Source organism: Chinchilla lanigera, unplaced genomic scaffold, assembly GCF_000276665.1.
Source record: "Chinchilla lanigera isolate Chin_1 unplaced genomic scaffold, ChiLan1.0 scaffold00051, whole genome shotgun sequence".
Taxonomy (NCBI): Eukaryota; Metazoa; Chordata; class Mammalia; order Rodentia; family Chinchillidae; genus Chinchilla; species Chinchilla lanigera.
Genome location: NW_004955452.1, coordinates 955664 through 980283, shown reverse-complemented (window position 1 = coordinate 980283; position 24620 = coordinate 955664). Strand labels below are relative to the sequence as shown.

Sequence of the window (24620 nt, the reverse complement as noted above, 5' to 3'; positions counted from 1 at the left end):
GAGCAAAATCCCTAGCCCCTCCCACCCTATTTCTGAAGCACCAAAATTCCCTTTTTTGGAGTGAGATTGGCTCCAGAAGTCTCACCTTGTACAACTTTGTTGCTTCTTTTTATTTACATTTATTTTTAGTATCTTTTTGGAATGAGGTGTTGCTCTGTTGCCCACACTAGCCTCAAACTCTGAACTACAGCTTTGGCCTCCCAGGCTCACAAGGTGCTTCTACTGGAGCCCAGCACCAGTACTTCCCTTTCCCTTGAGCAATCTGTGCATATCTGGCTCTTATCTTGTCATCCAAGGGTCAGCTCAAATGTCACTTCTTCAGGGAGCTCCCCTGGCCAGGCGGTCTAATGATATCCTGCATCCCCAGGAGTCCTGTCCCCTGTGCCCGCCCCTCTGTGTGTGTGTCCTGGGCTCTATCACTCCTTCATAGTTCCTTGTGTCTTAATTTGTTGACATGCTTCTGGTCTGTTTTTCCCAATCGCTTGCAACTTTCATGAGGACAGAAGTCTTGTGCCTCCATCCCCTCTGCTCTACTACTAGCAGCCAACACTGTGAAGGTGCTTGATCAACATCTGAGGGGTGATACAGCGTGTGGGGGTGCATACCTGCAATCCAAGCACTCTGGAGGCTGAGCCAGGTGGATCTCTGGGAGACCAACCTGGGCAACATAGCTAGACCCCAACACAAAAACAAAGACAACAAACACATCTGATGAATGGATGAATGAGTAAGTGAATGACTCACAGATCAAGCTGGACTGCTTGGGGTTGGGCAGGTGTGGTGGGCTGTGTAGTCATAGGCTGGACCGCTCCCCAGGACCACCCTTCTCCTATAGTCTTTGAGCCACCCATCTCTAATTAGGGTGTCTTAAAGCCAGGTCTGTAACCACTTGAACTTGGACTTCCCACTTGGACTTTCAGCAGTCCTTGGACATGCCAAGCCATAGTTTTTCCTTCTGCAAAGTGGCAGGATTAGGCCAGGTGGGTTATCTATGGATTTGTCTGTTTTCTCCTTACAGTGCTGAAGATCAAGGTCAGGCCCTCCAGCATGCTAGGCAAGCACTCTACCACTGACCTCTACCCCAGCTCCCACCCTACTTCTGAAGCAGCAAAATTCCCTTTCTTGGAGTGAGATTGGGTGCCTCCAGGGGTCCTTGCAGCTCTGACTGCCCATAGCTAACCCTTACACTGGTGTGGAGATTTAGAAAAGGTGCAAATGGCCTTGGGAGGAAGAGGAAAGAGAAGCCAAGGTTTGGGATGGAGGAATTCAGGGTTCTTCCAGACAACCATGAGCCGACCTGGCTGGCAGGAAAAAGAGGAGATTAAATGAGAGGTGTTGGACAGGGCTGTATTTTGGGGGCCTTGAATGCCAAGGGGAGATGCTTGTGCCTTATTTGCAATAGGTAGGAATGAGCATTGAAGTGTTGTGCGCGGCAGTGAAAGCATCAGAGCAAGAAAGTGGAGAGGGCAGGGCTAGAGGTAGGGAGACCAAGGAGGATGCTGAGAGCTGAGGAGGCCCAGGCCAGGTGGTAGGGATGGCAGGCAAGTTGGGATCCAGGAGTGAAGAACTGGGGTGAAGCCCATTCAGCAGTGAGTGTGGCAGGGAAGGAAGAGAGGAGGGTGTGAGATAGTGCTGAGGTTTCCCAGCATAGGGGATGACTGTCACCAGGGAGGTGCAGAGGGTGAGTCTGAGGACAGGAAACCTCCCTCCCCCAGCAGGCAGGGAGGATAAGGCTTCTAAAGTCAGCAACTCCTGCTTCAGGTAGCCTGGGCTCAGGGAGCACTTGGTGGAGCCCTGTGGTGGTACGGCTTGGTGTCGTCCCTCCCACAGGACTGATGTGCTCATGGTCACCCAGGGCCCTCGGCAGAGAGTAAGGATGCCTCAGTGATGACTCGTCCCTACTGCAGAGGATAAGGCGGAGCGTGGAATGCCCTGGGGGCGCAAGGACAGAGCCATAGGGATCACGAGGGCTGCCATGTGGTGGGCTGATGGTCTGCTTAACCCACAGGTTGTGTCCTCTGACCTCTTTTCCAGCGCTGAGTGAGTACTTTACAATCCTTGCAGTTTAGAAAACCGATTTCCAGGGAGAATCAATTCCAGAAAGAGAAAAGAACCCAAGGGCATGCTTGAACTAGCCAAGGTGCACATTTTAGGGTTTTTGAGGTACATACCTGGAAAGTACGCAGACTGCCAGAAATGGAGGGCAGTCCTTGGGTATCTGAGGTGTACCCTGGACCTCGGGTTAAGTATTCTGGAAATCGAGCACAGATTTCAGAATTGCGGATTTGCTCCAGAATTCTGGGCTCTGTTTCAGAATTCTCAGGGATGTTTGAGAAGCCCAGGGTATAGTCTGGCATTCTGGGACATATTTCAGAACTCAGGGGTGCTGGAGTCCTGGGCTGATTCCCCAGTCACTCACCTCCTTGGGCTTGTCTTTTTGCCTGTGATCTGCTGGCCCACATGGTTACAGGGAGGCAGTTGATATGGCAACAGTAACCACGAGGTGTATCAACTTTCAGAATTTACTCTGAGCCTGTGACATTTTAACTGGTGGAGAATCACAGTTTGCTCCTGAAAGCCTGATGAGCAGGGACTCCTGCCAATCCTGTTTTTGTGCCTCCCTTCCCCAAAACCTTAAATAACCTCTATTTTGGCCCATAGATCTAGCTGTCCAATTCTCCTCTGGGCAAATGAATATTCAAAAGCAGCCCCAAAGCTTAAAAACTTCCTCCCGCCTCATTTCATTTAAATGCAACTGCAGCTTCTGTTTTGCCCCATTTGTCTGCCAGGAAAGTGAAGGGTAATTCCAGGAGGTGAGAATAAGTGCTTTCCTGAGTTGCTTTAACTTCTGAAGTGGAGTAAGGGAGGGGTAAGGCTGAGCTTCTGGCTCCTATAAATCAAGCCCCTCTGACAAGTCTCACGGAATCCTAAAATGCTAGAGTGTATCCATGGAAACTGTGGTCCAGGAAAGGGAAGTGATGTCACATAAATGGCAGAGCTGGGCCTTAGCAGGTCTTGTAAACTGCAGGCCTAGGCTGTCCTCCCTAGCAGCTATTTCTTAACCAGTAGAGCGTAACCCTTGCTGCCAGCTGCTCCTTAGAGTAGACTTTCTTGCCCAAGCCTCTGCTCTGCCTACAAAATCACAGACTGTCACATGTGAACCCTTGAGGGTCACCTGGTTTTACAGATGGGGAAGCTGAGGCCCACAGGCCCATAGGTTGGTAGTGGCAGAGCGGGGACCTGAACTTCAGACTCCCAGTTCCCAGCCCATAGCCCCTCTTGTCATGCTTACCTCTCCCACCTTCTACTGGCCATCTGTCCATCCTTCTATCCATCTGTCCACCTGTCCATCCATCCATCCATCCATCCATCCATCCATCCATCCATTTGTCCCTCTATCTGTCCATCTAGCCAGAACGATGTCAAACACCTGCTGAGTGGACTGTACCCCTTTGCATCTGAACATGACAAGAAGCTCACAGTCATCTTACCTGGTGCCCATGTTTAGGACACAGGCCATCTGGTCCAGCCCGCCTCATTTATCTTCCTTCCACCAGACCAAATTCTCCCATGCAGACCAATGCATGCGTCTTCCTAAGCCATCCCCAACACGCCAACCTCCTTTGGTCTCTACCTTTTTGCTCATGATGTCCCTCTACCTTGTCTCCGTCTCTACAGATTCCCCCACAGGACTAATCTAAACCCCACTACCCTTCAAGGGCCACAGAAAAAGCCTCTCACCTCTGCAAAGCATTTCCTTACCAACCAGGGCACCTGAGTTCTTCTATAACATTTTGGCTAGATTCACACAAACGAGCCTGTCTCTGGTTATTAGGTTTTATTCCTGTGCAATACTGAAGCCCCATACTTTTTTATCCATACTAGGGGCTTAATCCACGGGTGCCCTACCACTAAGCTACATCCCTAGCATCCATCCTCTCTGTCTCCGTCTCTGTCTCTCTCTGTCTCTTTCTCTCTCTCCTTCCCTCCCTCCAAGATATGGTCTTACTATGTAGTGTAAGCTGGCCCTAAAGTTACTATGTGCCCCAGGCTGACCTTGAACTCTCAGCAATCCTCCTGCCTCAGCTTTCCGAGTGCTGGGATTACAGGTGTGTGCCACCCTGACCAGCTGATCCCCAGCCATTTTTAATTTTTATTTTGATACAAGGTCTTTCTGAGTTGCCCAGACTGGTCTGGAGCTTCCAATCTTCTGTCTCAGGCTACACACTCTTTTATTACTAGTGTTGCTTTTGATGTATCACATAGGGATTTTTCTTCAACCTCCACACAGGTTCTTAGTTGGAACAGACCCTGTTAACAAAAGGCAGATCAATAAGAGAAAAACATGCAATTGTGTTGCAGCTGGGGAATTTGTTGTTCTTGGAGCAGTGGTTTTGAAGTCCAGCTTATATTGCATCCTCAACAAAGAACAATAAACTCTTAGGGAAGTGACAAGACAAAGGAAGAGGACTTTGAGTCTCTAGGGGTAGGAATTTGGGGAAAGGCAAATAAGTGGTAGATAAAGGCTAGTTAGTAAAGCTTGCTCATATTGCTTCCTCTGGTATCAGCATCTCCAGTTGATAAAGGTCCAAAATTGTCACCAGGAGTTAACCATTGTCCTTTCTGGTGGTGCGATGTATGTTTGTGTGTCTGCGTGTGATGCGTGTGTGTGTGTGTGTGTGTGCGCGCGTGCACATGTGTGCACAAAAGGATATCTTCTGTCTTTGTAAATGGATGTCCTGCTTTTAGACAAATAGAGGGAAGGCAGCGAGCCCTCCTGCACATACTTCTTAATTGCCTTCAATCAACAGCCTTTCCTATTTGGGTGGTGTATTCTAAAGCGCTGAATAAGCAGGAGGGGTCGTCTCCATGTCACAGTAGGTTCCCTGCTTGCTCCCTGGGCTTGTAATCTCAAATACTGGCTGATGGGTAGCTTCAGGGGCAGCTGTCCTCCTCCTCCCTAACTCCTCACCCTGCGGGCAGGAAGTTCTTGCTTCAGGACAGTTCCCCCCATCCCTCCAACAGAGAAAGATCCAAGGTGATAGTAGGGACAAGGAGGGTTTGTTTTTCTCTCAAGAAGATTTGGTTGGGGGTTCCTGGGGACCCATAGTCTTTTGAATATTTCTGAGGGAATGTGGCTTCCTCGGGGGACAGCCTCTTTTCTGGGAAATCAGGCAAACCCATGGCTGGCCTAACTCCCCCTCGGCGGGCTCTTGACTTTAATCTTAATCGTGTTCCTCTTTCCTGACTGTGGCTTTAATGCTCCCCTGAGGACCTGTGGTAGGAGGTTTAAGCTTTAAGCACTATTTTTCCCTGCTGATTGATTTTCGTTTTTCCAAGCTGAGATTTCTTTACATCTCACGGAGAAAAACCTCAGACTGATCTATCTTCACCTTAACACAAAGTGAAAGCATCCGTGTAATGATTGTTACCCATTCGTATGTCTCACCCCTGCATAGACAGGCCCAGGTGTACTCACAGAGGACTAGAGGTGCATGGGGATGGGTCCATGAGTGGCACCCTCCCCGCAGGCGCTGGCAGCATTTGTGCTTAGCAGCATACCCTGAGCCTCTAGCTCATATCCACAGCAGAGGGTAGATTCACACATATAATGGTACGGACAGGGAACTCAGACATGGTTGTGTCTTCACTGCGTGCACAGGCTTGTATACTTGCATGCACCCCCTTGTGTAAAAATGTAGACCTGTGTGCATCCATGTGCCATAAGATAACTATCAGAGCTGACAGTTACACACCCTATGTGCCAGGCACTGTGAATTTTGAGGCTATTGATGTATTGAGCCCTTACATCAGCTCTGTGAAGTATGCAGGATTGCATTAACTTCCATGTTTAAAGCATGTGAAAACTGAGGCTGAAGAGATTACATAATGCTAGCATTGGCACCTTGAATGTTCCCAGAGAAGGCTTGGTCTCAGCCTGTGGCACTGTAGAGAGATGACTGCACCTTTAAAAGGTGGGGCCTCATGGAAGGAAGTTGTGTCATTAGGGGTGTGTCCTTGAAGGGACTCTTCCTGTCTGTCTTTTGACTTTCCACCCTCCATAAGGTGAGCAGCATTTCTGTCTCATGCTCCCTCCATGATGTACTGAGCTGTCTCAGGCCCAAAGCAACATGGACAAGTGATCATGGACTGAAACCTCTGAAAAAGGTGTGTTGAGCCCAAACATACCTTTTCCTTTATTGAGCTCTTTATCTCAGGCATTTTGTCACAGTGATGGAAAGCTGACTAATGGAAAGCTAACACAGAACACTTGTCCAGTGTTCCACAGCTAGGAAATAGGAGAGCAGGGATTTGACCTCAGGCAATGGACTTCACAATCATGCTCATAAGCTGCAGGCTACTGTGATGAGTAAGCAGTCCCAGACCTGGGTCTTGCCTTTACACAAGCGTGAAAGTATATGGTGATTCTGCTCACAGATGTGAAGAGCTGCAGGTGAGTGAGAACCCATATACCTGCCCTACACTGCTCCCCCCTGGGGAGCTACTGGGAGCATTTTGCTCTTTCTCAGCAGGCCAGTGCCCTGAGTCTGGGGCACTTGCTTCTTCAGCACTGACCTGCTTGGGTTGTGTTTTCTTTCTCAAGTCATTGTCCCAGGCCCAGCTGAGCCGCCCAGGCTGAGAGCAAGGAGGCAGGCCACTTACCCCACCGCTGTGTAGGCAGGCAGTGCCACCTGCTCTCATCCCTACCTCCATCTCCTTTTCTCTTATGGTGATGACTTTTGAGATACGTACCTCCCTCAGGAAATCCTGCTGGACCAGTCTGATGGAGTCAAGACCTCTTCCCTGAGCAGCAGGATGTGGTTTAGGATTTCCTGGAGTCCAGCTTCTGGCTCTGCTTCTTCTCAGCTGGCTGAACTTGGATAATTTTCTTAACCTCTCTGAGCCTCAGTTTCCTCATCTTTAAAATGGGGATAACGTTTAGACCTACCCCAGTGGCAATGGGAGGATTATGTGAGTTAACACATGAAGAGGTTTAGAGCTGCACCCAGCACTTAGCCACTGTCCTTATCATTGTCGCTGCTTTAGCCCTTGCCGGCAAGCTTTGTATGGTTATTGGTCAGCTTCCCTTTGTCAAATCAGGGACCATGACTTATTTCTCCTTTGGTTCCAGGGCTTGGCTCAGTCACTGGCCCATTTTTGGCGCCCCTCAGTGTTGTTGGAATATGGGAATGAGGGGGCCCAGTTCTTTTTCCAGTGTGGGACTATTCCTGCAGTGAGTGGGATTGACTCTGTCCCTCTGTCTCAGGGGTGAGCTGAGGCTGCCTGCCCTCTTGCCAGGGATGCAAAGTAGGCCAGGCCTCCCCAGGTGGGTTGCTACGGCAACAGGGAAAGTTCTAATCAGCAGAGACACACGGGGTTGGCTGGGAAGGGTGGCATGGTGATGGCCCGGAGCGGGAGACAGGCTGTTGAAATGGCTTTGGGAGCCTCACTGACTCATCTGCGAAATGGGGGTTAAGCTTCCAGTTGGCTATCAGGGTCGGATGTAAAGGGCTCATCAGTGGGTAAGGCTGTTGAGAGCTGCAGGTGGCCATGCCAATTGGCTGCTTTACAGCCTCTTTCCCTACCAGCGTGGAAGCCACACAAGGGCAAGGCCATTGTGCTGTTCTCTGTTGCATCCTCAGCATTAAAGCCATGCCTGACACATAGCAGGTGCTGGTTAACAGCTGCTAACTGAAGAATCGGTCACAAGGGTGGTGAGGATGTCTCCAGGTCTCCCCCCAGTGCACATCCAGGATTCTAAGAGCTGTACCAGAGACCCCTCAACACCAGCTCTGACCTGCCCCAGTTCTCCCTAGGCTCTGAGTACCATGCCACCCTAGCTGTGTGCTCTGTGAATATGAGCAGGGGACTGGATTTCACCTTGTAGTGGGACAGTTGTCCTAGACTGGGCGTCTTGGACATGGCCAGTCTCAGAAAATTGAGGTAGTGGTATGTGTGAGAGTCATGGAAGATGAGAAACATATGTTTCCAGGGCCCGCCCTAGTTCTGCAACCTCAGACTCTCAGGGGTGTGGCCTGGCATTAAGGTTTTAGCAAGTTCCCAGGGGATTTGGGTGATGGCCCAGGTTGGGGGAATCTCTGGGTAGGCCACAATCTCCTGGAGTTGGAGGGGCTGTAATGGGGATCCCTGGCCAATCCAGGATCTAGCATTTCTCATACTCCTGGGAGACTGAGATCCAGAGAGGGGGATGAGTAGGCCCACAGTTTTGACTGTGCATTCTGTACCCCCTGACTTGGGCAGTTTCTCCACTGACAGTCAAGCTGCCTGCAGGTCTGGCTTCTTCTACAGGGGACCCAGTGTCTCGGCTCACAGCTACAGACCCTGGCCAAAATGAGCACCAGCGGGGGAAGAGCAAGAGTACTGCCCTGGGTCTGCAGCCTGGTGCTCCCTCTTCCGGTTTCTTGGACAAGTGCCTTTATCTTCTCAAGCATTAGTCTCATCCCCTGCAAAATGGGCACAAGACCCATGTCATGGAGAAGAGGGCTAGTGACGCTGTTAAGAGCATAGAGATTTAGATGTGTGCTAGGTTGGTAGCTGGGTGATTCCAGGCTAGTGAGTTGACTTCTTTGACCTTTAGCTCCCTCATCTGTGAAACAGGGGAGATGGATCCCAGCTTCATGGAGGTAATTGTGAGGAGTAAGTGGGGGCTGTCTGCGTGCACATAGCAGGGGGCTCAGCTAAAATGAAGGGCCCTCTGAAGGGAGGCAGGAGGGATGTAACTCAGGTGCCTGGCCTGGCCCACCCTAGAGGTGGAGAGAAAGCTCCCGGCTTTGTCTCTATCCAGGCCTCTGTATCTAAACAGCAGCCCAGAGCAGGGACTGCGGAGGGGAGAGGTGTTTGTTTGAACAGCTCAAGGAGCTGAGAGGCCCCTGGTGTCCATTAGCTGGTTCCTGCTGAGTTGCAGGAGGTGGAGGCTGGGGAAGTGGTGATCAGCCGCAGCTGTGCGATACTTTCTCCCTGAAAGCAGTTTCCAACTCCTTATCTGAATGTGTCCTCACAATAACCCTGGTAATTGCTGGCTCCCTCTTTCTGCTGGGGAGATGAGAGCCCAGGGGGGTTAACTGGCTTAGCCGAGATCACACAGCAAAGCAGCAGCTAGAGGGAGACAAACTGGAAAGTTGCGGTGTTTCTAAAAGATGCTGACCAGCCATTGGGATATCCTGCCTGTCTTTGTCTGGCTTAATTCCTGCTTGCTGCAATCTCTGTGAGTCCTAATTGTTCCGTGGGGTGATAAAGCTCAGACTCTGAGGCCAGGTACCTGGGTTCCAATCCTGGCTGTACTGCTTCCCAAGTGTGGGTCTTAAGGAAGCCACACAGCCCCTCAGAGCCTGGGTTCTTCATCTGTCTGATGGGGATAATAGTGCCAGTTCATGTCTAGCTTTGCGACCACATGCATAGCTCTGACGCTGCTGGGTGACAGCATCCCTAAAGTCACATCACTTTTCTGGGCCTCACTGCGTTCATCTGCCAAATAGGAATGCTGTCTACTGGCACCTGTTGGTCAGGATTTTGTTTAATATTCATGGCAACCAAGGATACTGGTCCTTTTGGTCCCACTGTGTAGATGAGGAAATGAGACTGGGTGGGTGGGCTGCTGTGTCTGTAGTTACTGACTAGTGACCTGGACAATCCAACTCTTAATAGGCCCTGAGGTTCCTAAGCCCGCAGTCTCACAATGTGCCTCCTCCAGGGAATCCTTTAGGGCTCCTCAGCTCGCTAGGGACTTCAGAGTCTGGGGGCTGGCCCCTGTTCTGGCTGCATGTTCTTGGAACATGGAGGTATGGGGCTCCAGTCCTGTCTGGGGAAGGTGGCAAGCCATGGGCCATGGCAGGAGAACCCTAGGCTGGCACCGGGGCTTGAATGCCGGTAATGACCCTGTCTTCACGTGGCGGCACTTGTGGTCTTCCTCCTCGCTCTGCTCTGCTCCCAGAGCTCCCACTTTGGAGAGAGGAGGCAGCTGGTTATGTAATGAAGAGTGCGTTACATAAGGATGGAACAGGCCCCAGTGGGACTGGGGAATGGAGCTGGCCTCAGCGGCCTGCAGAGCCCCCGGCAGATCAGGGCAGGCTCCTGCACTCCTAGTGCTCGGTAGCCCACCTAGAGGCTGGACCCGCAGCCTGGACCAGCAGCCAGCGAGAGATGGGAGGCAGGGAGTGCTGGTCAGGAAGCCAGGGTCTTGGCTTGGGCCTCGCTTTCTTATGACTTAGCAAATCCCTTCCCTCCCTGGGCCTCACTTTCCTCTCTGAAAAACTGAACAGAGGTGGAGTGTGATCTCCAGGGGTCCTCCCACTCCAGGGTACACTCTTTCGCTCCCCTTGCATAGGAGATTTCTAGGTTTGTGCTGTCACTCTCTGGACACATTTTCTCTCCAGGCCCTGATTTTCCTGCTGGTCTGGCAGGGAGCATGAGCTCCATTGTTGCCAAAGGACCTGGATTCAGCGTTCTGGAAGCAGGCAGGAGAGAGACTGGCAGCTCACCCCTTATCCTCTCTGTGCTCTGATCATGCTGTAGCTGAGACCAGCCACACCTGGTAGTAACAGCAGTAACGACAAAAGCCAGGCCCCGTGCTAAGCCCCTTTGCAGGCATCGTCTCATAAAACTCTCATATTTTTACTAACCCTATTTTACAAGTAGGGCCTGAGGCTCAGAGTGTGAGTAACCTGACCCAACTGACACAGCCAGTAAACGGCCAAGCCTGCATGTGAGTCCAGGCTTGCTAGCCTCCAGCTTCCACAACACATAATTGGCCTCATTCTCTCCAGAGACCACGGAAGTGGGTACAGCCAGATGGCGTAGACAGCCCCGTTCCCTGGTTGAGGCTTTGAGGAATGTCCATCCCCCTCACTAGCCACCCCCAGACCTCTCTGGACTCACCACCCCCCCGTTGTTCCCTTTGTGCCACCCACAGTGGCCACGATGGCATCTGTGGAGTGGGCAGCACAGCCTGCAGGCTGTGTGGGCGGTTGGCACGGGGTACTTGGGCACTGGTATTTTTAAACCCCTGTACTGGCCAACGTTTGCAGTTGGCTCAGGCAGGGTGAAGGCTTCTCTTCTGGGCCCCATGGAGTCTTGAATGGGAAGGTCGGGCATCACCAGTGGCAGGAGGGGCCTGCCATGCCGGACAGGGAGAGGCTTGGAACTGGGGTGGGATCTGTGTCCCTCGGGCACTGGGAACCCAGCATCCGGAGTAAAGCACGCGGGAGCTGAGGGCAGGTTTGAGGCTGTGGCTTGGAGGAGAAAACCAGGGATGGTCTAAGGAGAGAAGATGGGGGGGGGGCGCTGACCAGGAGGCAGAGGTGCTGTGATGTAGGCGGGAATGGGTGAGAATGGGTGGGAGTGGGTGGGAGTGGGTGGGAGGGCCCCCGAGCAAGCATGGAGCCCCACCCACTCCCTTTGGGCTGGGGGAGCTGAGGTCCCAGGAAGGAAAGTATCAGATTCCACTGTGAGGAAGTGGCAGAGTGAGGACCTGACTCCCAAACAAGAGCCATTTGGACTAACTTCATCCTGGCCCCCAGGGAGGTCCTGTGCACAGGGGCTCTGCACCTCCGTGGGGGTTTTCTGTGTCCTGGAGGAGGGTTAGGAGGAGAAGAAGGAAGAGAAGTAGGAGAGGGAGGAGGAGAAGAGGTAGAGGAGGAGAGGGAAAGGACAGCAGGAGGAGGAAGAGAGCAGGAGGGGGAGAGAGAGGAGGCCTCTGTGTCCACTTCAGGCTTCCGTACTAAAGGAGATGGGGTTTCATAATCGAGGCCTCATGACGGTGGAGAAGAACCAGGAGTTTTGGATTTGAGTGGGAGTGGAGGATTCACCAGGTCCCACCAGGCCCCTGCACCTGCCCCTTCTGACACTTGCTGTATTTGCCAGTTTCCCTGCCCTAACCCTGGTATCAGAAGGCCCTTTACTCACGGCCCAGGGCAGACAGGCGAGGGGTCTGGAGGCTCACCAACTGTTACAGATTGGAGGTCTCTCATGAAGAAGAAGAGTTAGGGGTTTGTGAGCTGGGGATATGGATAAAGCAGGCTGTAGGGAACCTTCAAGGCAGTGATGCATGGATTTTCATGGTCAGAAGGGTGGGCCCACTGATCCAAGAGTCAAGGGTTCACCCACTGATACATCCACCCAGTGATCCACCCACCTAATGACCCACCTAACCATATTCACTCATCTACCCATCCATCATCCGTCCATCCATCTGTCTATTTGTCCATGCATCCACCCATCCATCCACTCATCCACCCATCCATCTGCTCATCCAAGAAAGGTTGGGGGTAAATTTTTAAGTTTTCATGCCTGAAAGAGTGGGCTCACTGAAAGGAGAGAGGTAGAGAAAGAGTCAACCATTTGTTCATTCATGCATTCATTCATTCATTCATTCGTCTGTCTATCCATTATCACCAAACCTATTCATTCACCCACTCATGCACCTACATACTCATCCATCTACCTATCCACTCAGCTCCATTTCACATTCTCCTGTTTATCTACCCACCTATCACTCATCCATCCCTCTTCCTACCCACCCACTCATCATCCATGTAGGGTTGCGGAGAGATTGTACATGGTCATTGAATCCCAGCCTCAAGAAGTTAGACTGAAAGATGTGTCTATGTATGTATGTCTGTATGCACACATGCAGTACTAGGGATGGGATCCAGGGCCTTATGCATGCTAGGCAAGTACTCTACCACTCATCGACATCCCCAGCCCTTTTAAAATTTTAATTAGAGACAGGGTCTCCATGAATTGTTCAGTATAGCTTGTGATCCTTCTGTCTCAGTAGCTGGGATTACAGATGTGAGGGCATCAGTCCAAATGAAAGTTATCTTTTGAGGCAGCTGCCAAGGATTAGGAGGTTAGTGTACATAATAACCCAAGTGTGTGTTGGAAGCTATATAGCTCGGAGGTTAGCAGGCACAGTCTGTAGGTCCTGGAGTAGTTGGGCTGGGACATTTCAAGAAGGGACCTTTCTGCATCTTCCTGCCAATAGAAAGAGTTGGGAACCAGATGCGGCACAACCACTGTCATGGGCAAAACACCTGGATTATGCACTTAGTAAGCTAGTTTATACTAACCAGAGAGTATGGGGCAGCACACAGAATGACTTGGATTTCTTCTTCTCAAAATTTCTTAAAGGAGAGAGTACCCATCTAGGCTCTCTGGCACTACTATTGGGTACAAGGCTGGTTGACAAATATTTTAGAGTGAACAAATAATGTGGGACGGGTGGCTTTCAAGTGCTCCCACTTCTGAGTAGAGACTAGTAGCCTTCAAGATCAAAACCAAACCTGGAGCTGTGGGAGGCCTGGCCTTGTAGAGGAGCCATCACTGTCACCTGTTTTTACCTCTGTCCCCCAACAGTGCTTGTGGAATGAATGAGTAGACCATTAGTCAACAAATACCTATCAAGTGACTACTGTGAGCCAGGCATTGTTCTAGGAGCTGAGGTATAACAGTAGGTGAGACAGATTCCTCATTATTAGGATCTCAGTTTAGAGCTCTTTGGGTTTAAAAAGCATACAGGTGAGCCAGGCATCTCACCGTGCATGCCCTGCTGTTTCCTGAGGTCTGTGCCAAGTGGTACTTGCGGGTGCCAGTGGGTGGTGGTGTCTTGGGATCTAGATCTGGTGGTTATTTCCAGGAAAAAGAGAAAAGAGAGGGCAATACCTCTTGAGATACTAAGACCAGTGGGGGATCCTGACTACTGTTCATTAAGCACTTGTTATGTGCAATTCATTTGCACTTGGCCCTCTGTGTCTTCTGGTTCTGCATCCATTGATTCAATCAAACTCAGGCAAAAATGATCTGGAAATAAATTGTTTCTGTGCTGAACATGTGCAGACTTTTCCCCTTGTCATTATTCCCTAAACAATACAGTAATAACAACTATTTACATAGCATTTCCATTGCATGAGGAATGGCAATTGAGATGATTTAAAGTATACAGGAGGACGTGCATATGTTATGTGCAAATCACATGAAGTTTTGTATAAGGGACTTGAGTATCTGCTGCTTTTGCTGGCTAGGGGCGTCCTGGAAGCAGTCCTTCGCAGTAACTGAGGGATGGCTGTATATACCACCTGCTATTGTGTGTTCCACTCACCCCGTGAGGCAAGCTGTTTTATTTGCTCAGTTTCACAGAGGAAGAACTGAGATCTTAGGAGCTGACTCAGCCCAGCCATGGGGTAGGGCGGGGTGGGGAGAAAACGTGGTAGATGCTGGAGCTGAATCCACACTGTTTGGCTGGTAGCCTGCTCTTCACCACTTGGCCTAACTGCCTCGGAGGGTGGAAGAAGGTGGCAAGAGGGCTCTTCAGGAGCTGGTTCCTGCTTAGAAGGACTTTGGAGAGCTGTCCTGGGTGTGATCTTCTTATCCTGGAGTGTGGAGCTGTGGTTGGTGACTTCAAGCAGACCCATCCAGACACGCCTCTTGTGCGTGCACACTGAGAAAGCCACTGGGTAATGCAAAGCATGTCTGCCCACACCTATATGGACCCTATAAGTTTACACAAATCTCCGAATAAAAATTACATACTGCTGTAATTTCTAAGCACCGAGCCGCACTCCTAGCTGCAGGGGAAGGTGCTGAGTGCCAAGGAAAGCTGTCAATAGCTCTGGGGCCCGCTGGGCTTCTGCAGCTCTGGAAGGGGAACAGTCAATCAGGGCTGTTGCTGCCTTGGCCATGGTGGCGGGAGGGGGACCTGGTTCTGGGGGGGGTTTGAGGGTCAACTTAGCTCTTGTTACTTGACAAACATGTATTAATTTTTTCCCAGGTGGAAGCCCCTCAGAAATCAGCAATGGTGACTTCTATGAGACAGTTGTCACAGCTAACTCTCATGGAGCCCTCTCTGCAGCCCCGGAGCTGGGCTAAGAGCCTGTTCTGCCTCATTCTCACAACCACCCTGAGAAGTAGGTGCTTTGTCAGCCCTGTTTTATGCAGGTGAAAAGAGGTTCACGGAAGTTCAGCAATTCGCTCAAGGTCGCCAAGACAGTAATTGGTAAAGATGATCCCAAATTAACTCTGATTGATTCAAACATCTGCCTTGTAGCCATGATGCTGTTTTGCCCAGGCCTGGCTCCTCCCCCGAGACTCATCAAAGACAGCTGATTTGGGGGAGCAGACAGCAGCGGTGGACTCCAAGAGGATTCTGGGAACAAGCTCAGACCAACTTACTGTGTGTGCAAAGGTAACCTTTTGCATATTCACATGCTTGTCTGCATGTGGGCTTGAGACTTTGCATATGCCACATGCTCACGGTTGTGTGTATTCTGCATATGTTTACATATGTTTGCTTGCTCACATGTGTGCTTGCAAGGGGTTGGCTGGATGTTTTATATTCTTGTTCATAAGCTTAGCATATATGTATGTTTCTGAGCTAATATACATAGTGTACATCTAATTTTTATTACAAGCATGATTCTCTGTGCTTTACAGGTTTTAACTAATCTCATTCTCACAGTAATCCTATGAGGAGGGTACCAGTTATCTCCCCCAAATCATAGGCAAGATGAAGGCTCAGGGAGGGCGCCAGGTTCCAAGTGCCCTTTTTGTGATCACAGGATTATTTTCTTCCTTTATACCCATTGCCCTTATTTTCTATGCACGATGGCTTAGGAGGTGGTTCTCCACATCCACTGACTGCACCAGGGTTGGCCATGACACCCAGGTTGGCAAATCAGAGTCACTGTGATAGGCTCACGATCTTGTGAGCAGCACTTCAGGGTAGTTTAGTGTCACTGGAAGTGTGGTCTGCATACGGGAGCATCACATTCCTGCCCATGCCCTCCTTTCAAGATCTGAGCAGTTGGAGCTGGGGAAAGCACACCCAAACCCTTGTGCACTTAGGAGCCTGGACCCTGAAGCCACACTGCCTGTGTGGGTGTTGGTTGGAATTCCAGCTCTGACATTCACTATGGACAAGATGTATCAGCTTTCTGTGCCTCTTATTTCTTTACCTGTGAGCCGAGATAATACTAGTACTGGTCTGTTTGAGGAGTAAACAGGTTAATTCATACAAAGTACCTAGAATAGTCTCTTGGGAGGCTTGCTGTCACTGTCGTTATGCAGGGATGGGCATGTGACCCAAGCATGCCCAGTGAGCACCAGCCCTGGGACTTCACTGGCGCTATTAGGAAAGAGTGCCTCTCTCAACTGTGACAGGGTGTAAGCTTGGAGATGCTGGCGACCAGGTGCCACCTCAGCAGGGGAGCTCAACTGAGGAAAAGTGACCAAGAAGGAAGTCGAGGGAGAGGTGTCCCTGTGGACATTTTGAGTGCCCGGATTCAGTCCAGAAGCCACTGGACCTGTCCATTTCATGAGCAAATACATTTCCTTTGAGTTGGGCTCCTGACATCTTCCCATGAAGCATCCTGCCAAGTGCCTGGTTTGACCCATGTGTATTGTACAGTGACCCCCAGTGAGTCCAAGGCCGTTCAGAGAGTTGGGGGACAGTGCCGGAGCTCCTGATCCCCAGACTGGCACCTCTTCCTGGCCGTCTTGTCCCAGGGAGATGACTATAGACCCCGTCACCCAGCCCTCGGGGCCCGTTCTCTCAGGGGCACATGTTCAGGCTGACCATTTCTTCGCCCGCACTGCTGCTTGCCTGGGAGGATGGCAGAGCTTCCCCCTATGTCTAGGCTCCCCAGGAGCCACATAGGGACACTTTGACGAGGCTCCTCAGCCTTTCAAATGTCAAACAGGGCCCCTGCAGCCACTGCTGGGTCCCGTCACTGACCATGCCAAGCCCTCAGCCGCAAGCCTGGAGATGAGCTTGGACAGATGTCGAGGCCCTGAGGGGCGGTGGTCCTGTCTGTCTCTTTTTTTCCTTCTTCAGTCCAGGTGTCAGAGTGGACAGAAGACACCTTTGCCTTTGTTTCCGCAACTTGGTCTCTGGCTTCCTGCTTCTTTCCCCAGCTGGGGCAGGCTCTATCTTTCTGCCTCTGGCCTGCACCCCAGAGGTTTCCCTTTAGTTTCCCCTGCACTGTGCTCAGCTTTCCAGTGCTGCCCAAACCCCTCCCTCCACTCCCCATTTTCACTCTTACCTTCCCCCATCTCCCAAACTCTTAGCCTCCTTTAACCTCCCCTGTTTGACTTCTCTCTGTCTCTCCCAGCCCCACAGCTCACCCCTCATACCCCACGTTCCCAGGACTCCTCACTTCCCCCTAACCCCAGGGCTGTCTGGGTTTCTCCGTCCGCTCTGATCTCCCGTAGCCCTGCCTCTGGCAGCAACCTCACACCTGTCTTTCCCCCTCACTCCCTCTCCTGCAGGTGGCCTGCTGCCAGTCGGGTACCAGCCGGGTTGCCATGGGAACCACTGAGCGGTTTAGGAAGCTGCCATAGATCTAATCACAGGCTCTGAGGCTTCAAGGAACAGCTCACTTTTTAGATGGAAGACTGGTGCCGACAGCTGATCAGGCAGATTAGGGAGGGAGGGTTCAGGGAGGGGGAGCGGGAGCCACAGAAGATGTCAACCTAGGCAGGGCCCTGGTCTTAGGTGACCCGAGGCTGGTCACCTAGGTGCCAGATCCACTCAGCCTACACTAGCTGTGGCTCCCTGGCACCCTCAGGTCCTCTGGGATTTTCCTAAAGAGACCACTGATGCTACATTTGTTCTCTCCTTGTTCTTCCGTCACTCTCATTCATTCATTCGCTCACCAGACACCCTGTTTGGATGAAGAGGGAGGTGAAGTTGCAATAGACAGGTCCCTTGCTCTTAGGGCCTTCAGAGGATGGCAAGGAAACAGTTCATGCAGGAACCTTCCCCCGGTGTGCTCAGAGTCTGCAGCTGGGGACATCCAGGGCTGGGGAAGTCTGGAGCTGGGCAAAAGGGCCTTGCCACCCGGGGAGAGTGGGGGGACTGGGAGTGTGTTGCACAGGAGGTCCTTGAGCCGTGTCTCCAAGGGAGGAAGAATTCATGAACAAGCCAAGGTGAGGGCCCTGCTGACCTGCAGCCTGTCTCTGCACATAGGTCATGGACTCTGGACTCTGAGTACAAATCCCAGCCTGTTGGGAAAGAGCATAGTGAGTCTACAGGAGCCTTTAATGACAAACACCTCTGTAGGGCTTTGAGGTGACACCCAGAGAAGCTCCTCTTACAGCTAACCCAAGGAAGGACTAGGCGTGGCCCCACCCCTGGGAAAACAGCCCCATTTCACAGCACCTGGCTGCCCCCATCAGTGGTCTGCATTTGGGAAGCAGAAGGTGGGGGACTGACACAGGTGTGCCACTTAGTACTCTTTTAGACCCACTTTAGTTGTGTGGCCGGCAGGACTGTGTCACAGCTTGGCAGGCCAGAAGGGCTGGCAGCTTGGTCTCCTCTTAGATGGCTCCCCTTGGTATCAGTCTTTTGGTTTCTCTCCTCCAAGCCAGAGACTGTGTTTGCACATAATTTGCATACATTTGCATGTGGTGTTGCCGGGACCAGCATAACATGAGGAGAACACATTTTTCTCACCAGGGTGCTTGTAGCCTGGATCAGAGCCCAGGTGCGCAGGTAACAGGGGGCTCTACAATTGTTCCCTCCTCCTGGGTACCACTCCTGCCTTCCTGCCTCCCCAAACCGTGGAGCCTGGACTCCAAGTCAAAACTGGGACCCCAAGACTTGGAAGCCACGGCAGTCAGGAATCCTGGATTTCTCTGGTCCTGATGCAACCACTTGTTTGCTGTGTGACTTGGGTGGGTCACTGTTGCTCTCGGTATCTCCACCTGCCTTTGATAAGTCTAGGGTTTACCGCAGAGGGGATGGAGAGTATATACTGGAAGAAGTGTGCTCTCTCATTCATTATCTATTCATTATCTCATTCATTATCTGACTCTACTCCCTGTGTGCTTGCAATGTACTGGACCCTCTGTTCTGGAATGAGTAGAACCAGTCATGATCCCTGCCCTCAAGGAATTTCAGGGAGACTGGCTTTAATCAACCAAACTATGTGCCCTTGCTACACAAACACAATCGTGGTGCCATGTGGGAACTCAGAGTTAGTCTAGAAGGACAAGGAAGGCTTTCTGAAGGAAGTGTCTTTCAGCTGAGATGTTAAGTGTGAGACGTTATCTAGGTAAGGAGGGACTGGAAGAATCTTCTAGGCAGAAGAATAATACCCAAAGGCCCTGGAGTGGTAAGGAGCAGGTGACTGCAAAGGGGAGAGGAAGGCAGGGTGGTTGAGTGGAGAGGGGTGGGGAGAGAATAGAGAGCAGATGGGGCTGGCTCCTTAGCGTCTTCCTGCCTCACTACAGAAGGCTCTGCAACGCCCTGACGCCTTTATTTTGAGTGCAATGGGAGTCTGGGGAATGGGTGGAGCAGAAATGGAGCACTAGTTGGGAGGCTGTGGGGATCCTAGGTGTGAGGAGGCAGGGGCATGAGTTAGGGGCAGGAAGGTGGCGACAGAAAGAAGGGGAAGAAGTCATGAGAGCATCAGGTAGTGGCAGACTTGGAGGGAGATTGTGGACAGGTAGACTGGTGTTGACAATAGCCTTTAGCTTTCTGAGCACCCTGGGTCAGGAAGGGGATCCACTGACAGAAGAAGTGCTGGAGGAACCCGGAGCTGGAAGTGCATTATGGTTCTGCTTGCATTGCCTTGGGGGCCTCCTAGTGGCAGCTGGGTAGAAGGGTCTGAAGCTCAGGAAGAGGTGGATGGGGCTGTTGTGTCCTCCCAACGCGTTGCTCCAGTCTCAAAAGCCCCCAAGTTCATTTGCACCCTGCATCTTGTAGAAGTCCCTAAGTTCATTTGTCTTTACATTACTATTTTAGGGTTATTTCTAATCTACAGACAAGCAGAGCTCTGGGAAATGGTGTTGTGTTTATTCACACATCTGTCTTACCCCTGGGCTGGGGATGCCATAGGACAGAGACTTTCACCAGTGTTCACGATGCCTACCACAGGCCTGATACACAGCAGGTAAAGTTTAGTGTGCACTCGTTGAATGAATGGCCGGATGCGAGGGTTTTATTTTATGTATTTTGCTTCCCCCCGCTACACTTGGCTTTTCAGGTAATAACTGGGTCTCATGCTCAGCTGTGCCCTCCACACAGCCTGGCCTGCATATAGCTGGTGCTCAGTGCAGGTTTGTTGCCTATTCCCACAGCGGCCTTTTCCCAAACAAGCTGACTCCAGACTCAGGTCCCTGTGTGAAGCCGCTGTCCCCTTGGGTGTAATGGATACGTATTTCTCCTTGCTCACGTGCTCTGCCTCCTCTGCCAGCACCGTATTAAATGGCTGTTCAGCAGCTCAAGTGCACAAATATTCCTTTCAAAATTATTACGTTCATCTTTTGTTGGCGGAACACGCCGTATGAAACATTCAACCTCTTATTGAGTGTGGGTGTCTGTTTTCTGCTTCCGCCTCAACAGCACTGCTGAGGCCACAGGCCTTGTCAGGCTTCCAAGTGCCTGCTGGCCCAGGTAGTGGCTGGACCCAAGACCAGTAGGGGAGCTGAATCCAGGCTAACCCGAGCTGACCCAGGGAGGGCAGTCATCACCATCACATCACCATGTCTTCACCACTGACACCAGTGCCAGCATCACCCCTGTCACTGTTACCACCGCCATCACCACCACCCACCCCACCACTACCATGACCATCGTCACAGCTATAACCCTAGCATTACCATCACATGTGGCTTAGTCTCCAGGCCCAACAGAAAGATGGGCTGTTGTCACTATCATAATGGTCCCTGTCTCTACCACCACCATCACCATCATCACTATCACCATCACCACCACAGCCACACCACAGTATTACCATTATCACTACCATAATGTCACCATTTCTACTACCACCATCACCACTGCCATTACCACCATGACCATCACCACCATCACTATCACCATCATACGATAACCACAGCATTACCACCACTGTCACCACCATGATCGTCACCAACATCATCACCATGACCATTACCACCACCGCCATTATAACAAAACTCTTGAGTTCTTTACCTGTGATAGACATGCAAACTGTTATTCAACCTTCAAAATGACCTTAGAGGTAGATAGATAGATACCTTTTTTATTTTTCTTTTACAGACAAGAAAACTCAGTCTCAGAGAGATTAAGAAACTTTCCCAGTATTATGCAACCAGCAAATGATGAAGTTTGTATTTTAAAAACTCAAGTCAGCAGACATTTATTGAATATTTATTAGCTTGCAGGATATGGGACTTTCTATTACTAGGGCCCAAAACACTAAGTATATTCTGAGTGTGGGAATCTCTCCAGCTCTCTGGGGGAGGTCAGACACAAGTCACTGCACAAGCAGCTTGATGTTGTGTCTTAAATGAGACACAAGCAAGCTCCCTGAGATCTTAGAGAAGGAAGAAGACCATTTGTGCTTAAGTCATATGCCTATTTTCCCCTGTAATATACATACTTTGATGAAATCTGTCCCAGGTTTTTTGGTCCTTAACAACCTTCTTGTCTTCATGACTACTGCAGGAGTGTGGCCATCTCAGGGGCAGACTGGGTTGTCTCTCCAATTTCACACACCTCCTTCCTGGCCATGTGTGTGACATAGGTTTTCCCAGGCTGCCATCTTGTTCTTCAGCTGGAAAGAAGGTGGACATCCTGTTAGTGGATGGAGAAAACTGATTGCAGAGGAGGGAGGGGCTTATTGAGGCAGAGTTAGCATCTTGTTTTTAATTTCCTAATAGCTCAGCCATTCTGTGAGCACTGCAAGACTCCAAGTTCATCAAGGACAGAAAGGGAAGCCCCCCATTAGGACTCCCTGTCCTCATGTCTTTGTTCAGTAAATGGTGGGAGTGGAGGTGGGGGCTCTGTGCCCTGTGTCTCTCTTCTTTGATCCCTTCCAAGGGGGCCTCAGGGCAGCTGTGGGTTCCTGGAGGAGGAAGTCGAGAGCTCTTTGTCCAGAAGTCCTTCAGGAATTCATGGTCTCCATGACTGGCCAGGGAATCCTTCCTTTAGAGGGAAAAGGACATAGCTTGGTCCCCAGATCCTATCAGGAAAATGGGCCAGCAGCATTTCAGGCTGGGTGTCTGGCAAGGAGTGGCCAACTGGCCTTTTTCTCTGGAGGCCAGGGCAGGCAAGAGGGAGAGTTGAGGGATTTGAAGTCTGAGTGATGACTAGAACTCCCACCTTTTGGCATTCTCTCAGGAGACTGCGGTAAAGCCTCCAGCTTGCCTTTTGATGATTTCTGAGTGTGAGACTCAGGTTTTTTTGGATGTGACTCATGCTGATGTTGACTTCAAGGGGAGGCAAGACAGCCTGGCTCTAAGAAGTTACACTTGATTCCTCCGTTTGCTCATTTGGCAAATAGTTTTTGACCTCCTTAAAGGGCCAGGCACTGTACTGGGAAGGGCCTTTGTGGTTTCTTCCCTGGTGGGAAACAAGGGAAGAGAGACATGACTCCATAGTTACCCAAAGGGCAACATAATTTTAAACAATTTTGAACTGTATCGCAAAGAAGCAGGGCTGCTAAGAGAACAAGAAAGTGGTTTTGGGTGTCATAATGGGCACACGTATGGAATGTCACCTGGTGCTGGATGGGCTGAATTTCAGCCAGAGCGCTGGTTGTTGACTTGGTTAGTACCTGTGTTGGATCAGTGATGCTGCATTTTAACGCACCGTTCTAAGTGCTTTAACTTGTAAATATGATCTCCTCTCATCCTTAGGCCTATGAGAACCTACTGTTGTTTTACAGAATGGGGAACAAGCACAGAAACATTGAGGGACTAGTTTAGCTAGTAGGTAACAGGAGGGTGGATTTAAACTCAGGCTCTTTGACTTCAGAATCCAGCCTCTTATCAGCACACTGGTCATGTTTCTGGCAGATAAGGGGGTTTAACAGGGGCAAGATGAAGGGCTTGGGGATAAGGATGAGTTCCAACCTGATGGGATGGAGCTGCATGGAAAATGGGCACACAGCCTTGAAAGAAGCAAACGAAGCCAATGCGGGTGGCAATAGAGGTCGAGGTGCAGGATGACAGGAGGAGCTGGGTAGGGCTGTATTGCATAGGGATTATAGGGTATGTTAGGCTGACTTGGGGTCAGGATCTGCCCTGTGTCTGCTCACTACCTGGCTGTGAGCATACTGCCTGGCTCCTAGTGGGAGATACTGATCATGAGCTGGTAAAGAACTGACTAAGGAGGGAGGGAAGTCCAGCCCTCAACTCTCTCGGTTCTCTGTTTCCACTGTCTATGAAAATACCAGGGGAGATTGTTAAAGGTCTGCTCCTGGAAAGCCTTGTTTGGTAGCTCTTGGTTGGGTTTGGAGATCTATCTTTCTAATATGCTTCTTGGATAATTTTGACTTAGCCTAGGTGCCCACTGGGCACCCCGGGAAGCCAGTGGTTTACCCTGCAGTGGGAGCACGGGGCTGCTTCCCTGCAGACACCTCCTGTGGGCACACTTGAACTCACTCACTGTCTCCTGCACCAGTGTTTGCTAGAGCAATGTGGCAGAACCACTCTTGGTAAGAAAGTGTTCGATATTCATTTAGTGACAACTCTCTCTTCCTTTGGGACCAGGGACATCAGTTCCTGGGTTGAACTTGGTTATGCAAGAAGATGGACTGGGTCATAGCTGATGTTAAGTTTTGTATATTCTGGAAACTACTTGGAGAGAGAATGAGAGGGAGAGAGGGAGAGAGAGAAAGAGGGGGGTGGGGGCGAGAGAGATTGAGATTGCTCGTCGAATTAGTCAATCTGGAGAAGAAAAAGAGAGCAGTGGAGACAGGGTGGAGGTGAAACAGCAGAGGTGGAGAGAGAGACTGAGGATGGAGATGAGGAACGGGAGGAGAACAGGACAGGGTGAGCTGAGAGGGGAGACAAAGCCCAAGGTGGTGTTGAGGTGATCCTGGGTGGGGGGCTGTCCTGAGCAACAGCAGCTCCAAGCATCTGTCAGAAAGGCAACCTGCTCCCCCAGCCATTCTCAGAGTCAGAGGGGTCACGAGGGAAGGTGAATGTACACTGAAGGTATCTTGGGGGGGGTACAGCAAGCCCTCTTCACCTTCCCTGTGCCCTCCCCCAAGCTGAGGGCTTCACCTGCTGGGAAGGACCACTTCCCTCCACTTTGCAGACCCAGTCGGGCCAGACTTCATTGCTCTCCTGGCTGGGCTGGATGGCCCTCCTGGTCACAAAGGCCGCCCCTCCCTGGAGCCCTTAAGTTTCCACCTTTGGAGCAGGTGAAGCAGGAAAGGCCAGAAGAGACTGGGAAGAGCAGCCATGTCAGCCCGGTGACATCTGTGGCCCCACTTTATCTTGCCAGGACTCAAGGTGTGAACTGTGAGGACCCGAGATTTCCTGTATTAGGGCCATTATCACATGAACCAGGAGCCCCACAGGCCAGAAGCCAGCCTGTCTCCCCAGCTAGGAAATGAGGGAGGGAGCAGAGCTTGTACCTCTAGCTACTAACATTAAACTCTCACTGCGTGGGCATCCTTTCCTGGGTCTTGCAGGTCCCTCTCCTAGTTGGTTATACGCACAGCTCCAACCGCAGCCCTTGCCAGTTTCTCCACGACTCTCTGTCTTTCATTCTTGTCATTACCATTGATTTAGCTCCTTTTCCATCGCCATAACAAAATACCTTGTATGGCTTGTGTCTTGATGTTCCCCCAAAGCTTCATGCAGTCATGGGGAGCTTTTCAGAGCTGGCT

At 50.9% G+C, this 24620-nt stretch overlaps 1 long non-coding RNA gene across 1 annotated transcript in view; it reads left to right on the top strand.

Annotated features, from left to right (window-relative positions):
• Window positions 1-24620, top strand: part of LOC102018460 — a 46696-nt gene that overhangs the window by 5517 nt on the left and 16559 nt on the right. The window contains exon 2 of the long non-coding RNA XR_262631.2: window positions 14786-15199. This is a non-coding gene — a long non-coding RNA (uncharacterized LOC102018460). The remainder of the gene's footprint in view (window positions 1-14785; window positions 15200-24620) is intronic.